Source organism: Macaca thibetana, chromosome 15 (genome assembly GCF_024542745.1).
Source record: "Macaca thibetana thibetana isolate TM-01 chromosome 15, ASM2454274v1, whole genome shotgun sequence".
NCBI lineage: Eukaryota > Metazoa > Chordata > Mammalia > Primates > Cercopithecidae > Macaca > Macaca thibetana.
Window position 1 is genome coordinate 101,505,983 of NC_065592.1, and position 14,498 is coordinate 101,520,480.

General features: G+C 48.1%; 1 protein-coding gene across 6 annotated transcripts in view; it reads right to left on the reverse strand.

The window, feature by feature from the left end:
• Window positions 1-14,498, reverse strand: part of SEMA4D (semaphorin 4D) — a 134,135-nt gene that overhangs the window by 98,160 nt on the left and 21,477 nt on the right. Inside the window, exon 1 of one of the 6 annotated variants that reach the window (XM_050761253.1) lies at window positions 895-1,673. The exons of the other annotated variants lie outside the window; for them this stretch is intronic. The gene's annotated coding sequence lies outside the window, so the exon portion shown is untranslated. Of the gene's footprint in view, window positions 1-894; window positions 1,674-14,498 lie in introns of those variants that run through there. 6 annotated transcript variants of the gene reach the window in all.

Below are 14,498 nucleotides of genomic sequence, written 5' to 3' on the forward strand. Positions count from 1 at the left end.
ACGCTCATGAAGCCCCAAGGTCTCTCTTCTAAGATTACTGCAAACTGCAACTGAATGCAGGAAAGAAAATGTGTATCTCACTGGAGGTCAGAAAAATGTAGATTAAAGCAAGAAGCCACTCTCCTCCTACAAAATGACCAGAGAAAATAATCACAAGGCTTGAGGTGGTGTGCAAGTGTGAGCCCCTCCCTGCTGTCAATGACTTTTCTAGCAAGCAGCATGCCAGGGATATCAGGAACCTTACAAGGGCACCTCTTAGCTATGTGCAATGAGCAGAAATTGGGACCAGTAATCCCAACAAAATGTTTCACCCCATATACACTTGACTCTGTGAAACTGAAAAGTCCCCCACAGAGAGGAGCACGTCAATAGGTAAAGCAGCAGTCTGGCTCCAAATTGTATGTGTGCGTCTTTCACATGGATGGCCGCGAGCAAATGGCTACAGTTCTGAGTCCTGACCACTGAGGAGGCAATCGTGACTCATCGCCCTCCCAGGACAGGTGTGGGCACCACAGGAAGGCTGCCAGAATAAACCTCCAAACATTTTTCTTCTATACTAGGAGAGTAGCATATGGATAGAAATCATGGTGTCCTGGACATCCTAAACCCCCAGAGTCCTGGGAAGCCTGAATCCTAGGGCCAATGTGTATTTCTTTCTTTTTTTTTTTTTTTTTTTTTTTTGAGACGGAGTCTCGCTCTGCCTCCCAGGCTGGAGTATAGTGGTGCGATCTCAGCTCACTGCAACCTCCACCTTCTGGGGTCAAGCGATTCTCCTGCCTCAGCCTCCTGAGTAGCTGGGATTACAGGCATGCGCCACTATGCCAGGCTAATTTTTGTATTTTTAGTAGAGACGGGGTTTCACCATGTTGGTCAGGCTGGTCTCGAACTACTGACCTCATGATCCGCCTGCCTCGGTCTCCCAAAGTGCTGGGATTACAGGTGTGAGCCACCGTGGCTGGCCTGATGTGTATTTCTGGAACAACAAATGGGTAATTTTAAGAAGGCTAGGATGAGTTTTACCAACCTGCTTTTCCTAGTGATTCATTAAACACGGTTTGGGTTAAGAAGGGAAATTCTCAGACTCTGCTGAAGTGGGGCTAAAGCTACTCCCTCTCTGCCCGGAGTGGTCTGCACACCCAGAAAGAAATGCCAGAAATCACTTGGCGTGAGTGCGTTGCAAATTCTTGAAACTTGATTTCTCACAGGTATAGATCCTCTGGCTAACTCAGTCCAAAATTTAAATATGGTGCTATTATAATTCACAGTAACTAAGACTATCATCTACACATTAATGTATGGCACGAAAGCCCACAAGGCCAGCTTCTACAGAGAAGCAGGCTCCCAGGGAAGTGGCCACCAGCGCGCTCCCTTTATCACACTGATGTGAGCAGCAGCAGGCAACCGGCTGATAAAATGTGGAAATGTTTTTTCCCTGTGCCATACCCACATAAGGAGAGCCGTGTTTTCTTCACAAAACAGGCGGGGTTGTTTTTGGCAAAATGATGGAATGTTTTCAATTGGAAGGAGTAAAAATTCCCCAATACCAGTCTACAGCAAACAACTCAAAACAACAAGAAGCCAACACCACCTCCTATTTAGAGCTGTTCCAGCCAGAGGCAGTGGCTCATGCCTGTAATCCCAGTATTTTAGGAGGCCAAGGCGGGAGGATCACTTGAAGCCAGGAGTTCAAGACCAGCCAAGGCAACAAAGCGAGTACCTGTCTCTACAAATTAAAAAAAAATTAGCTGGGTGTGGTGGCATGCACGTGTAGTCCCAGCTACTTGGGAGGGTGAGGCAGGTGGATCACATGAGCCTGGGAGTTTGAGGCTGCAGGGAGCTGTGATCATGTCACTGCACTCCAGCTGGGAAAAAGATCAAGGCTGCTGGAAAGAAAGGAGGGGAGGAGAGGGGAGGGCAGGAGAGGAGGGGAGAGAAGAAAGCGAGAGAAAGCGAGAGAAAGGGAGAGAAAGAGAGGGAGAGAGGGAGGGAGGGAGGGAGGGAGGGAGGGAGGGAGGGAAGGAAGGAAGGAAGGAAGGAAGGAAGGAAGGAAGGAAGGAAGGAAGGAAGGAAGGAAGGAAGGAAGGAAGGAAGGAAGGAAGGAAGGAAGGAAGGAAGGAAGGAAGGAAGGAAGGAAGGGAGAGAGAGAAACAAGGCTTCTAGCACTCTCTTCTCTGCATCCCCATACCCACTTCCAGGTTTCCAACGTCTTGAGTTCAGCCTGGGGAATACCAGACAGGGAAAAACGGCAGACTCATGCTCAATAGAGGAATACTTGCAATTCTAATCTTCCTCCCCAAACCACCTGCTGCTATATTCTTTTCAGAATCTTTGAATAGCTGCTCCCTGCATTTGCAGTGGGAAAGCCACAGTGGAACATGCTTAACGCATCTTATCAACCAAGCCCATTTCTGAGCTAAAAATCTACTTGAGGCTCACATCAGTGATCTTTTCATGATCCATCTGGTCCTCTTTATAGACAGGGGTCCATTCCCTGGTGCTAAATCTGTTCAGCAGGGCTACTTGAGGGCTTTCCATGGTCGAGTCCCAACCTCTCTCTTTCTCATCCAGGTCATGACCAGCCCTTTGTTGCTGCTGCTTTTTCACTTTTGCAGCAGAGGTGGGGACGTACTAAACTAATTAGCGTCAACCCGTCTCCAAAGTGTATTCACAACACGTCTCTCTATGTTGTGTTTAAAGAACCAAATGGTGGGCCGGGCATGGTGGCTCACGCCTGTAATCCCAGCACTTTGGGAGGCCAAGGCAGGCAGATCACGAGGTCAGGAGTTCAAGATCAGCTTGGCCAACATGGTGAAACCCCGTCTCTACTAAAAATACAAAAATTAGCTGGGTGTGGCAGCGGGCACCTGTAATCCCAGCTACTTGGGAGGCTGAGGCAGGAGACTTGCTTGAATCCAGGAGGTGGAGGTTGCGGTGAGCTGAGATGGCGCCACTGCACTCCAGCCTGGGTGACAGAGCAAGACTCCGTCTCAGGAAAAAAAAAAAGAACCAAATGGTACCAAGTAGACCCAAAGGCTTAACTTCAACCCTTGCAGTCATGGGGGCACTTTCTTCACTTTCCACCTTAGACACGTGCTTTTGGGGTTCTATGCGCTTTTCTTAAATTTCAGAATCAGAACACCAGTCAAAAACGGAGAGTCAAGAAAACTGCCACAAAACCACACTGTTAGCCTATTTCTTCCTCTCTTCTCTCAGATGCACTATGCTCTCAGGGACCAAGGACAGTTTGTTCTAATCATGTTGAAGATGTAAAATAAAAATACTTAATTATAAATTGAATTATTTCACCAAGATGCTACCTGTGAGAAAAAAAGAAAAAAGGAATGACTGGAAATCCTGCCTTCTGATCTGGGTTTCGGATGATTATAAACAGCTGGGGTGGGGCTGGGGCCCTCAGGGGCAAGGCAGCCACAGTTGGGGGGCCGAGGAGGGGCAACACATTACAAGTCCAGCAGCAGGGCGCAGCCAGGTTGCCTCTGGCCACCTCTCCTATGCCCAGGATCTGGACAGGAAAAGGAGTTCATCAACAAGGAGAGACCCCTCAGATGTGGGGTGCAACACCCCAGCTAGGAAGGGCAGCAACGGGTCCTCTCCCTGCAAGATCATGGGAACAAAGGAGAGGACAGGGACACTGAGGACAGGGTTCAGAACCCACTGGTCTCCCCAGAGTGAAGCGCCCCCAGGGGAAACTGACAGCAACTCAGTAAGTCTCGGAGGTCAACCATCAGAGAGAGAGGTGAGAACTAGACAAAAACCACATCCTCACTCTTTGGGTCCATTAGGAAATGGCGGGGTTGCAGGAATCCTCAGCCTCCCAGACAGGGCTGGATAAGCCTGAGTTACCACGGGGCAGGGGGGTGGAGGTGCGGAGAGCACCCCCAGGGCGAGGGTCCTGCTTTCTGCTCAGCTCATGGTGACATCTCTAACACAAGTATATGCTGGCTCTAAATTACATTAGCTCGTTTGCTTTATTTGGATGCATCTCTGGTTTTGACACCATGTCCTCTCTATAGCTGTAAACATCTCCCATGCTTTACAAAGCACTGAGCACACAGTAATTAACCCCATACTCACTGACCAACCTGACAGGGGCAAAGAGGGTCAGCCCAGGAATGGGGCACATTTCCACATATCACCCAAGAACCTCTCATGCTGGTTCACAGCCACAGACAAGACTGGGAAGATCCACCCACGGAATGCTCCTCCTTGCCCTCCATGACCAGATTCTCACTTTAAAAAGAGCCCCTAGTCTGGTGCATCCCGTGGAGAACAGACAAGAGGGGCCTAAGTCTCCAGGAACCAGCACCATCCATCCAGTGAGAATGCTGGCAGCTCAGCCCAGGGGTGATGGCTGCTAACGGGTCACTTAAAAAAATGACCATGCATTAAAAACATTGTTAAATCATCACTCACAAGAGAACCAAGGAGGTGTCACAATCCCTTCAGAGGAGAAGTTAAAGAATCACAAAAAGACATGGAGTTGGCTGGGGGAATAGGGATGGATTGGGCCATGATGGATTGATAATCAGGGGGCTTCCTTTTGGGGTGCTGGAAATGTCTTGGAGCTAGAGGTTGCACAACATTGCGAATGTACTGTCATGGAACTATTCACATTCACTTTAATATGATTAACTTTATGTTATGTGAATTTCACCTCAAGAAAAAAATAATGCAGAGTAAAAGAATATTGACATGGATTTCCAATGGACACGATACCAGCTTTTTCCATGGGGAGTCAATTGTCTCTCTAGGAGGCTGAACCCATTTGCACATTTAGGGACAAGGACTACTTGCTTTGCCTTCAGATACCTACGACTTACAGAGTTGTACTAAGACAGGTGAGCCCTGGGCGGCCCCAGTGCTCCATTCAAAGGCTGCTTATGCCCAAGTCCAAGGTGGAATGAGGAGAAGATGGAATCCACAGGTTTAGGAGGAAACCGGCTTCAGCCGATGGCAAAGGTGATCCTGTGGAATGAGGCGAGTCTGGAGATGGTGTCAGGAGTGACTCCTGCATTTCTTGGAGGCAGCGGGGAAGGTGGGCTTACTGGAGCACTGGGGCTTGAGGAGATGGTCCACTATGTGACAGAGTGAGAATCTGAGGTGGCCAAGGCACCATGGAGGAGCAGGGCCACACAGCGTACACCCCGGGCAGTTTGCAGCCCTGGGCTAGCTAGGGGCTTCCGCAGCACAGTGCCGCAGCTGCTGGGACACACACCAAGGGACCAGGCACACGAAACACTCAGTGACACACACAAACATAATTTCCCCTGACTTGTACAAAAAATAGGGTGATCACTCCGCTCTGAGTTTCCATGCAGTGATATGGACTCCTTTTCAGAAACACCTTTTCTTTCTACCAATCTGGAATTCTTTCTGGGTTCCTCGAACACCTCTAAGAAACCGCAACCTCAGAGAGGGGTCTGCCTGGGGACTTTCCCTTCCGGCTTTCCCCAGGCGTCCACACCTACAACACCTGGGACACGCTAACACTCACAGACCAGGTGAACACATGCTTGACTGCTCTCCACATGTACCGAGGGCTGCCCATGACCTCCGTGAGCGACCTTTCCGTCCGGACCATACGTGGTGCATCATCGAGGGAGCACGCGGCCCCTGTGTGCACCAGGTCATGCTCCAGAAGCATCACCCACCCACATGTGCACACTCTCAAGGCACAGCCAACTGCACTTTTCCACTGCAATGAGTACACAGTAATTATTACCCAAACCCAGCACGTGGGAACGTGGTCTGAAGCCTACATGCCCTGTGTTTTGGTGAGTTCTGTCCTTGTGTGCAGCTGGGAGGCAGCTACCAGGTCACAAGCATTCACCTCGGAGTGCACAAGACTATGACCAATACGAGCTCGATGTCACTGTCAGAGCTTCCTTCGAGGATGCTGCTCCCTCCCCACAGCGGTCTTGTTACTCTATAACTAGAAGGTTCTGAGCCACCAGCTCCAGAAGGCAAGGCCCAAAAAAGGCCCTGTTACCCTTTTACAAGCAACCAGAGCAGAAACGAAAATGTCACCAACCTCCCCGAAAGAAACTGAATTATTCATCTGCAGCATTCACAGCCCCACGTGTGAAGAAACAACAAGGGTTGTCCCCCTGGTTGTTTAGGCTGAAAAGTTTCCATGACTAGATGTGGGCACTCCTGTCCCAGCTCGTGCGTCATGCCTGCCTCCTTCCTGGTGGCCACACAAGGACACGGGTACGTGGCCCTTGCCCTGGTATGACCACGTGCCCACCCTTCTCCTCATGTCCTCACGTCCCCAGCTTCCCGGCTCCTGACACCGCAGAACCTGGATGACCTTGTGAAAACACACACATCTAATGCTCCCCCCGAGGTCCCTATACCACAGCACTCTTAGAGCTCACAGCCATCCGGTTCCTACAGTTCAGCCCCAAAGGAAACTAGGGCCATCAGTTACATAAGAATATACATGGTGGAGGAGTTGATTTCATTCTCCTCCTTTGAGTTACCTGAACTTTTTACAGTAAATGTGTTACTTGTTTAATACAGGGGGGGAACCACACCTGGGAGCGCATGATTCTTTTCTTTTTTTTTTTTTTTTTGAGACAGAATCTCACTCTGTTGCCCAGGCTGGAATGCCGCGGCACCATCTCAGCTCACTGCAACCTCTGCCTCCCAGGTTTAGCAATTCTCCTGCCTCAGCCTCCCGAGTAGCTGGGATTATAGGCGCGCACCACCACGCCCAGCTAAGTTTTGTATTTTTAGTAGAGACAGGATTTCACCATGTTGGTCAGGCTGGTCTCGAACACCTGACCTGTGATCTGCCTGCCTCAGCCTCCCAAATTGCTGGGATTCCAGGCGTGAGTTATTGTGCCCGGCCTCATGATTCTTATAAATTGCTGCAAGGATATGCCCACAGCAGAAGCAGGGAAAGCTGGCAGTAGCACATCCTACAGCCTTGGGCTTGGACAGCAGCCCTCCCAAAGGCCTCTCCCAGGGCTAGCCATTTGTGCCTACGTTACACATCCCTGTAGCAGAAAGAGAGCCCACCTGTCCAAAGAGAATCATTTGCAAGAAGACACCGAGAGACTAGGGTAGTCGTGGTGTCAGGCCTGCTCATCCAAACAACTTTGATCACTGAGAAAACTCAGCGCCGTAGGATGGCTCCAGGGGTTGCAGAGAACCCCACTCCACTCCACCTGCAACAGGTATCTCCAAACCCTCCACATGTGCAGAAACCTATTTTCTTTTTATTGCTCATAAATCACTTTCTGTTAAACCCCAGCATGACACAGATTTTTTAATTAAGTGAAGCAAAATTAATCTCACTTGAAGAATCACTACAAAACTGTGACTTTTTCCCTCACATAGGAAGATGCTACAATATCCGGGTCAGGAACCGAATTCCCCAAAGTCCATCAATGAAAAAACGTCTACTTTACGACCTAAGATGAAAGCTGACAACAGAGCATTCAGAAGGGCACGCCGTCAACTACCTTCAGTCCCTGACCCACCAAATGAAAAGTGACAGCAAAGCAATCTCTGCTTCAACATCACACTAAAACATACCACTCCATTTGGCCTTATTTTTCCTGGGTTTTTCAAACAGGCTAATTTGTGGCCTTTATTGGAAATAAACAAAACATACATCAATTAGTACCTATTAACCTGCCACTCAGCATAATCACCTCAAACACCCTGGGAAAGTGGTGAAAATCTCATCCGCTCTAAGCAGTGACTGCGGATTTCTTCTCGCTCTGGTATAAGGCTGCCCAGATTCTCCCGGGGTGTAACGCTTGTGGAATGCTGGGGGCAGCAAAGTGAAACTTCTAGAGACACTGAAGTCCCGCAGGTCACTGGAGTAACTCCTATTAACTTACCACTCAGGCACCAAAGGCTACCCCAGGGCTTAAAAGCCTTAATGTCCCTCCGAAGGCACCTCATTTGCTACTCCCCAAGGGGTACCATGTAACCCAAGGTAATCCAGCCCCATGAGAATGTGGTAATACCTAGGACTACAGATTACAGTCCTGATTAGACTGGTTCCACACAGAGGCTGCATTTAAAACACTAGCTCTGAAGTCCTCATATGTTAATACATTCCCAATTCCCAATATCAGGAAAGAAGGGAATGTTCTCACTGCATACCCCACAGACATTAAAAAGGAACACTGCAAACAACTCCGTGCACAAAGAGTCAACAGCTTAGAGGAAATGATCAAATTTCTCCACAACAACAAACCACCAAAGTTCACACAAGATGAAATAGATACCTGAGCAAAACTATAAACAGGAAAGAAACAGAATATGTAGTTAAATACCTTCTGAAAAAGACATCTGAAAAGGCCCAGATAGTTTTACTGGCAAATTCTCCCAAACATGTAAGGAACCTAACAACAATTACATACACTCTCTTCCAGAAAAGAGAGGAGGAAAAAAACATTTCCCAACCTAAATGAGGCCAGCACTACCCTGACAGCAAATCCAGAAAAAGACAGTACAAGAAGATTATAGGACAATACCCTTCATGAACACAGATGCAAAAATCTTCAACCAAATATTAGCAAACTGAATCCAGTAATATGTAAAAATAATGCACCACAGCCCAAGGGAGTTGATTCCAAAACACAAGATTGACTCAGTGTTCAAAAATCAATAAATGCAAGCCACCTATTCACAGAAGAAAAAGCACACAGGCATATCAATTTATATAGAAAACACATTTAAAAAATTCAACATCCATTCATGATAAAAAGCTCTCAGCAAACTAAACCTAGAAGGGAACTCTCTCAGCCTGACAAAGGGCATCTATGGAAAACTCACAGCTAACATCATACTTCATGGTGACAGACAGATGCCTTCACCAAAAGTCGGAAGCAAGGCAAGGATGTGTTCTCACTACTTCTCAACATTGCACCAGAAGTCTTGGCTAAAGAAACGGGAAGAAAAAGAAAGGAAAGGCACACAAATTGAAAAGAATGAAATAAAATGGGCTATTCACAGACAGTATGATTGCCTATGTAGAAAATTCCAAGGATTTCTTTTTGTACAAAAAAGTTCTTAGAACTAATAAGTGAGGTTAAGCAAAGTCAGAGGGTCCAAGATCAACATAAAACTGGTCATATTTCTAAGGACTCTATCAATATTTGGGAAATTGACAAAGTGAACTGCATCAAAATTAAAATGTTTGGCTCTGTGAAAGATGCTGTTAAAAGAATTAAAAGACAAGCTAAAGATTGAGAGAAAATATTTGCAAATCACATATCTGACAAAGAACTTGTATTTAGAATATATAAAGAAGTCTCAAAACTCAATATCAAGAAAATAAACAACTCAATTAAAATATGAGCAAGACTTCAACAGATACTTCACCAAAGAGGATACACAGATGGCAAATTAGCACATGAAAAGATGTTTTACATCATTAGCCACTAGGAAATGCAATTAAAACCACAATGAGCACATTAAATACACATTAGAATGGCTTAAGAAAAAAACTTAACAATACCAGGTGCTGGTAAGGATACAGAGTGACGTGGTTGGTGAGACTATAATATGGTACTGCCCCACTAGAAAAGATTTGGGCAGTTTCTTATAAGGATAAACACACACGGACCATATGACCCAGCAATCCCACTTTTGGACATTTATCAAAAGGAAATGAAACCGTGTGTTCATAGAAAAGCTCATACACGAATGTTTGCAGCAGCTCTGTTAAACAGACAATGGACTTACTGAGGGACCAAAAAAACAAACAAACTACTGATACCTGCATCAACTTGAATGAGCCTCAAAGGCACTGTGGTGAGTGAAAGAAGCCAATCTCAAAAGGCTGTGTACTGCGTGGCTCCATTATATAACATTCTCGAAAAGGTAAACTATAGGAACAAAGAGTAGCTCAGCAGTTCTAAGTGATTGGGCAGGGGGGCGGGGTGGGGTGTGACTATACAGGGAAGGTACAGGGAGTTTTTTTGGAGGATAGAATTTCTCTGTATTCTAACTGTGGTGGTGGTTACACCATCTGCACATGTCTTAAAACTCACAGAAATGCATACTGAAATAATCATTCTTACTGTGTATTAATTTTAAGAGGCAAAGGAAAAACAAAATAAAATGACTGCACCACTTTGATTGAAATGTCTTTCAAAATACCTTTATTTTTAGCCAAACACAAAAGGACAAACACTGCATGATTCCACTTATAGGAGGTCCCTGGAGTAGTCAGTCACACAGACAGAAAGGGGAATCAGGGCTGGGGGGTTATTATCTAATGGGTACAGAGTTTCCATTTGGGATGATGAAAAACCTCAGGAGATGGAGGGTGGTGATGGCTGCCCAACAATAAGGATGTACTTAATGCCACTAAACTATACCCTTAAACATGGTTAAAATGATCAATTTTATGTTTATTTTACCACAATTTTAAAAACTCATGTTCTTCCACAAGAATAGATTTAGAAAATTGTATTTGTTTAAAAATAAAAGGAGTTCAAAAAGCAAAAAGCTAAAGTCGTTCCCCACCACACTCTCTAGATAACATCACTGTCAATAGCTTGCTGTGCTTCGTGTCAGATGTTCACAATCTTTATCATACACACCAGCTCAGGTGCACACCAGCTCAGGTGCATGCCGGCTCAGGTGCATACAGGCTCAGGTGCACACCGGCTCAGGTGCATACAGGCTCAGGTGCACGCCAGCTCAGGTGCACGCCGGCTCAGGTGCATACAGGCTCAGGTGCACGCCGGCTCAGGTGCATGCCGGCTCAGCTGCATACAGGCTGAGGTCCACGCCAGCTCAGGTGCACGCCAGCTCAGGTGCATGCCGGCTCAGCTGCATACAGGCTGAGGTGCACACCGGCTCAGGTGCATACAGGCTGAGGTGCACACCGGCTCAGGTGCATACAGGCTGAGGTGCACACCGGCTCAGGTGCATACAGGCTGAGGTGCACGCCGGCTCAGGTGCATACAGGCTCAGGTGCACGCCAGCTCAGGTGCATACAGGCTGAGGTGCACGCCAGCTCGGGTGCACGCCAGCTCAGGTGCATACAGGCTGAGGTGCACGCCAGCTCGGGTGCACGCCAGCTCAGGTGCATACAGGCTGAGGTGCACGCCAGCTGGGGTGCACACCGGCTCAGGTGCATACAGGAATAGGGGCTTCTAATTCTGTGATTAAATGTGGAACAGAGGTCCTGGGTCAATTTCTACAATCCTTTTGCCTTAATTTAAGCGAGTCATGCTCTTTGCTTCCCACAAGAGGTAACTGAAAAGTAAGTAAACCACATCCCAAGGGTGAGGGCACTGGTAGGGGGTAAAGAACACAAGATGGCAGCCACCAAGGGGGGGAATAGAAGTCCTTCACAATTTCTGACTGTTGTAAGAGCTCGATGAAGGAGGAGTTCTCCAGAAAGGAGGAGGAGATGGCAAAGTCAGCTGGGATTGAGAAGATGATGGAGACAAGACACTCACAAGATGGACAGGGATGATCACTGGGCATTCAAGAACAATTTATGAAAGCCAAATATACAGCCTTAAAATAGAACGTGGACCTAAACACTGAGAAACATCCCCTTCTGTAAGATTTGTGACAAAAATTAATCTGAGTGGACTCAGCGGTCCTAACGGCATGGTGGACCCAAGAGCCGAATCAGCGCTAGCAAAACGGCGGAATTCATATAGCAAAGTTGTCCTGCAAGAGCTTCGGGGCCTAATGATGTCGGTGCTTAATGACGTCTACAGAATATATAAAACTCCTCAACTGCATGAAGGACAAACCCCAGGCCCCTCCCCTTTTCCCCCATTCAACTGAAGTTGTCTTCACTTCCCACAGTAGTAAATTTTCTAGATACATCATGTAGACCTCAAAGTACTGGAAAGGGCCGGGCATGGTGACTCACATCTGTAATCCCAGCATTTTGGGAGGCTGAGGTGAGAGGTTTGCTTGAGCCCAAGGGTTTGAGACCAGCCTGAGCAACATAGTGAGACCCCATCGCTATAAAAATTTTTTTAAAAATTAGCCAGGCGTGGTGGCACACGCCTGTGGTCCCAGCTACCCAGGAGGCTGAGGTGGGAGGATCGCTTGAGCCCACAAGGTTGAAGCTGCAGTAAGCCGACCCTGCACTCTGGCCTGGGCCACAGAGCAAGACCCTGTCTCAACAAATAAAGTATTGGAAAGGAAGCGCTCATTCAACTTATCTTAAGATACTGTAAGATATCTGCCACTTTTCCTAAGATATTGTAAATGATACTACATTTTGAAATATATAAGTTGTGCTATAACAACAACAACAACAAAACATCCTGGTCCTGAGCAAGCAGTGCTCCGTTCGGAGCTGACCCGAACATTAAAAAAAGTGAAGGCTGGGTGCAGTGGCTCATGCCTATAATCCCAGCACTTTAGGAGGCCAAGGCAGGAGGACTGCTTGAGCCCCAGAGTTTGAGACCATCCTAGGCAACACAGCAAGTCCTCATCTAGAGGTCTAGATGAGGTTTTCGTAGACTAAACATTTAAAAATTAGCCAGGCATGGTGGTGCACACCTGTGGTCCCAGCTACTCAGGAGGCTGACATGGGAGGACTGAAGTTCAAGGTTGCAGGGAGTCAGCCTGGGTGACAGAATGAGACCCTGTCTCAAAAACAAACGGCTGGGCACGGTGCCTCACTGTACTGTAATCCCAGTACTTTGGGAGGCCGAGGCAGGTGGATCACCTCAGGTCAGGAGTTCAAGACCAGACTGCCCAACATGGTGAACCCCGTCTCTACTAAAAATACAAAAATTAGCCAGGCATGGTGGCACACGACTGTAATCCCAGCTATTGGGAGGCTGAGGCAGAAGAGTCACTTGAACCTCAGAAGCAGAGGTTGCAGTGAACCGAGACTGTACCACTGCGCTCTAGCCCGGGCAATGCACTCCACCTCAAAAACCAAAACAAAACAAACAAAACAAAAAGAGGAAAGAAGTGAAGGCAGATAGTCAGAGGGCTACAGAGACTCCAGGCTGGTCAATCAGTGACAGAAATTTGAGTCCCCTTTCTCAGGTCCTCCCCAGGCATCCCCCAGAGAAGTGGGACAGAGAGAAGGGGGTACACGCCCAAAGCAGCACTCTGGATCCCCCGAGGGCTGCCTTCACAATCCCCATCCCAGCCCAAAGGAGTTCCAGCCACTCTGCTGATGCGTGGCACCAAGTTCTGGGCTCAAGTCCTCCCACCTCCCCCTTTCATTGCCAAGAAACCTCCCTCCAAAGATGTCCAAATCCAAACTGCCGCTTCTAAACACCTGGCACCAATAAACCCCGAAGATAAACACAGCCTGACTCATTTACCCAGCCCTGTGCATCGCAAGCATCTTAGCCGTAATTAACCTTCGCTTAAACCCTGTGTTTGTGCTTGAGTTTAGAAATCACTAGCATTCGAATCCAAATAAGAACATCACAAAGATTACACTGGACAAATAAAACATAAACAGATCCAAATGCCTCCATGTTCTTAATTACTAGCTATGTTCCTTTGTATACACAGACGAAAGCAGCAACGAAATAGCCTGCGTAAACTGTGTTTACATGAGTTTCTCTCTCTATGACTAGAGCACTAAAACTCACCTTCAGAACCTGACTGAGCTTCAGAACCCGCCGGTGATTTTTGTTTTTTCAGTGTGTACACTTCATTATCATTTTCAAGCCCACCCTGGAAGAGGACAAGGGCTAAAACATGAAATATTAAGCCACCGTCCCCCAAGCCTCTTCTGCCTGACATGTCCTCAAAGAGAGAAAAGCCAGACGGATTCTTCCCACACCACCACGCTCCTCCTGGCCAAGCCTTTCCGTAGAAGAAGGTCAAGCTGGGGTCAAGACCGGAGACTCTGCTCTCCAGTCTGTGACTGTCGGCCCCTCCAATGGGGGTCCCTGCTGCGGAGGCCCCTGGTGTCCCACCCTGAAAAGTCCCAGAAAGCACTTCTGAGAGCAGCAGCTCTGGTTTTAGAACCTGAGGAGGGTGCCCGGGGCTACAGGCAGGGGTTCCCAGCTGCCCTGCTGGCACCATGTGGTCACCAGACCCTTCTTTCTCCCCAGCTCCGGGCCCACCTCGGAGGAGGCTCTCCTGGGGGAAAGGGTCGCGGTGCAGGATGAGCAAACGTGCAGAACCTGCAGCTGCAGGACAGACTAGCACAACCTGGAGGCCATCCTGGGCTGCCAGGAAAGACCTGGCTTTGTGAGAACCAGTGTCACAGAGGCTGGGCAGGAAGCCCCAAGGGCCTGAAAGCGGGCGGGACTGAGACTCATGTCCCCACTACCTGGGAGCCAGAAGGGGCCTGCTGGGTCCCCAGATCCTGGTGGTGTCACCTCTCTGAGCCTCAGCCAGCGAGAAGCAGGGAAGGGACGCACGCTGACCACCAGTCCCAGGAACAAACACCCACTCCTGCCAGCCCAACCACACTAGGACCGGTCCATGGGTCACAGCCTTGGCATGGGCTCAGCTCCCCACTCCCACCACATGGCCAGTGACCTGAGTCCTTCCTA